This window comes from Cupressus sempervirens, chromosome 5 (assembly GCF_028749045.1).
Source record: "Cupressus sempervirens isolate cs-2001-9-10 chromosome 5, ASM2874904v1, whole genome shotgun sequence".
Lineage (NCBI taxonomy): Eukaryota > Viridiplantae > Streptophyta > Pinopsida > Cupressales > Cupressaceae > Cupressus > Cupressus sempervirens.
In genome coordinates, this window is record NC_143122.1 from 405,101,511 (window position 1) to 405,104,807 (window position 3,297).

At 34.8% G+C, this 3,297-nt stretch overlaps 1 long non-coding RNA gene across 1 annotated transcript; it reads right to left on the bottom strand.

Annotated features, from left to right (window-relative positions):
- Nucleotides 1–1,016: 1,016 nt before the first annotated feature.
- Nucleotides 1,017–1,675, bottom strand: LOC149556536 (uncharacterized). Its single transcript, XR_016352358.1, has 2 exons — nucleotides 1,346–1,675; nucleotides 1,017–1,156 (listed from the first exon to the last, which is right to left on the bottom strand). It is a non-coding gene; the product is annotated as an uncharacterized LOC149556536 (long non-coding RNA).
- Nucleotides 1,676–3,297: the final 1,622 nt, after the last annotated feature.

Below are 3,297 nucleotides of genomic sequence, written 5' to 3' on the forward strand. Positions count from 1 at the left end.
CAAAGAAAAGGATACAAAATTCTAAGGAACAAGAGAGACTAAGAAGTTATTTGAGGCTAATGCACTTTACATGAAGGAGAAGATCAGGGATAGGAAAGATGGGAGAGAGGAAAAGATTGCAAGAAATGAGATCTTATATGCTATAAAGAGGGGAAAATGAGTTGCGGAGAAGGTTGCACTAAAGGAATAGAAGAGGAAAGAAAGAGAGGATAATCTAAATGTTTGAAAGAGATATAGACCAAATATTGGAGGTGCACCTTCAACAACTATAGAAATTATATTTACAACACTAGTGGAAGGAGATGTAATTGCACTAGCCCTAGAATCAATTAGTATGCCCAACATACCTCTTCTCCCATAGCATAAATCACATTCTGATATGTTCAATGCTCTAATCCCTAGATTAGGAAATATTCTTACTTAATAAGTGTAACCCCAAGCATTGTCACCATAGTTGGCAACAAATGGTGAGAGTCCCAATCAACTAGTGAAAAAAATGACTAAGTTGATGGAGTTGAATCCTACATTACACACATCTCCTAGTAGTGGACAGGAGGATGTTGGGATTGGGAGCATAGCACCTATTCCCTTTCCCAGTTTTATGGACAATTGATGGGAACTCAAGTAGATGAGAGAAATTCCAATTTTTTTGAAGCGATAAAGTTTTGTGATGTATTTAGAATATCTAAGATAGACTTATTTTTTATGTGAACTAAACCATTCTTACATTACTATTTAAATGTATTTGTATTGTTATAATAGTTTGATTTTTGGTCATGGTGTAAAATATGTAAAGTTTAGAAATATAGATAGTTCATCATTGAGATATTATAGAATTAATTTATTTTAAATAATAGAAATAATCATAACAAATAGATAGATATAAAAAATAATAATTTTATACAAAATTTTTTAATTTAGTTTAAATAATTAAATAATAGAAACATCGTAGAATTAATAATTCAGTATAATCATAACAAATAGACACTACACAATCCAAAATTCAAACATACGAAGGTCCAACTAGAATAATGACTTTAAATAACCAAATACCAAAGCCAAACAAAGGAAATGGGACTTTTACCTTAAATGAATAAATTACATGAAGAAGGGTGGCTGGCTATTTGGAAATTTACTTATTTTTCTTCTCTCCCTCCTGTCATCCAAGAGAACATGCAATGAAAGAAAAATATCGTCACAATAAGAAAATATGAAAAATATTGTTCTAGCTTTAAAAAAATTGGAGACATCAAAACATAAAATCTAGATTCTAAACAAATCAAAACATAAAATCTATGATTTAAACTAAATCTCATCACTTACGCATCATAACAATACGGTCCACCTTAGTCATGTGGACAGTCTTGGGGAAGAGGTTGCAACAATGTATTTGGATCCAGTTGATCACTCTTTCTCTCTCTCCCTCTCTCTGTATTCAATCTAATGAGCCAACTGGATCTGCTTGACATTTTAATGTCTCAAGTATTGCCTCGTGGTCTGACTCGCGAACTCTCCAAAGATTCTTATTATGTGGTTTTCCACCATATTTTATCAAGTGGACATTTGATGCGACAACAAGATTTGAATAATGAAGAATCTTCCTCTCTGTTTGCCAATCCTCGAATAACCACAAGTTAGGGTTCTTCATAGAATATCATCTAAGCCATGTGTCGGTTACAACCACCACACCGACATGGTACTCTAAACGTTCACCATCTATAACTGAGTGATCCAATTTTTGTTTGGCTTGAACACAATGACACAAATAATAATCTGTCCCTTCTTCATTGTCTTCAGGTGCAATAACAACAAAAACATGGCCTGCAGTGACAAATGTACAAAATGCGGTCATTAATTCATAAAATACTTGCGTAAAAGTTATAAAGTTACATATTGAAATTAAAAAGATATATAAATATATATATTACCAGGTTGCACTAGATCAGACAAGCAGTCAAAGTCAATAGACAATTCCATCTGTACCATTTCCAGTGCTTGTGGGGGACGATAGGTGTCAATTGGGTCCAAAACTCGTATATCCCATTTGTCCACCCATTCAATCGACTCACAGTCATCCCAATTTTCCTCTGCACATGATGGACAATAGCATGCCATTTTTCGTGTGTGGATACTCCATGAACCTGCATCAGAGCTTCTAAAAGAGTGCAACTCACTGGATCCTGTTAGTGTGCAACAATCCTGATATGGTGCAATGTTAGTATTATCTATCAACCAAAAAAATCTACAAACCGTAGAATCACCTTCTTTACCTGGACCCATTGTAGCGTTACACCACTAGACGATGGATTTTGCATCTGTCAATATTACTCCATCTTTGTACTTTAGTTCTTCATGAGCTAAGGCTCTTTTGATGCATGCGCCTGCACCATCGTGCTCTCCCTTTCCATGACCAGCCTCTATGAAATTCCACATGTATTGAATTCTACACAACTTGTGCATCCTGCTCAACCAATAGAACATCTGTGCATTCTTGAATTGAGATGCAGAATTGTCTGACCAAATAATGTGTTGACGATATGTGATGCCCCTGTTAGCCAAATCTCCATAAAATAGTTGAAAACAACCATGTACGAACTCTGTAGAATGTGATCGATGATCGCTGATGTAAAAATGGTACTCCCTCAAAATCTTCCCATCATCCTCTGTACTTGTAGGTGAATGCATGAATGTTATGTGAACAAATATGGAAACCTGTTGAGAAGTATAATACTTTGCTTGCACCTCATTTTGTGGTTGTAGTGTGTAGTTCTCTGCAAAATCTACAACCGAAACAATGGTATCCAATGGAAATGTATCCTTGCACAACTTGAATTGCAAATCCAGCCATCGAGCTCTATGGGTATGCCTTGCATACTCGTAAATAATGTTTTCACAAAAAATCTTCATGAACTCATACATTGGAATCTTTTCAATGACTAAATCACATCTTTTACCATGTTTCCCATCTTTTAGAGCATATGTCATTGTCTTAAATTTTCCATAATCTACTATTTCATTTCCAATTGCATGTGTACTATCCATATGTTGACAAGTTGATAAAAGTTGCAAAGAACCACAAAATAAGCACGTACCATCCAAGCATGATGTCTTGTAAAATTGTTGGCCGTCCCTTATTTCACATAAAATGTTGGATATGAATTCCCTTGAAGATCTTGGTGGCTCATTTATGTCACAATCCTGCAAAACAAACTGAGAATGCAAAATTATGCATATATGCCTAAAAACATCAAAATGGTTAGAAAATTCAATATGTATCCTACAACAACAAGTTGTGCG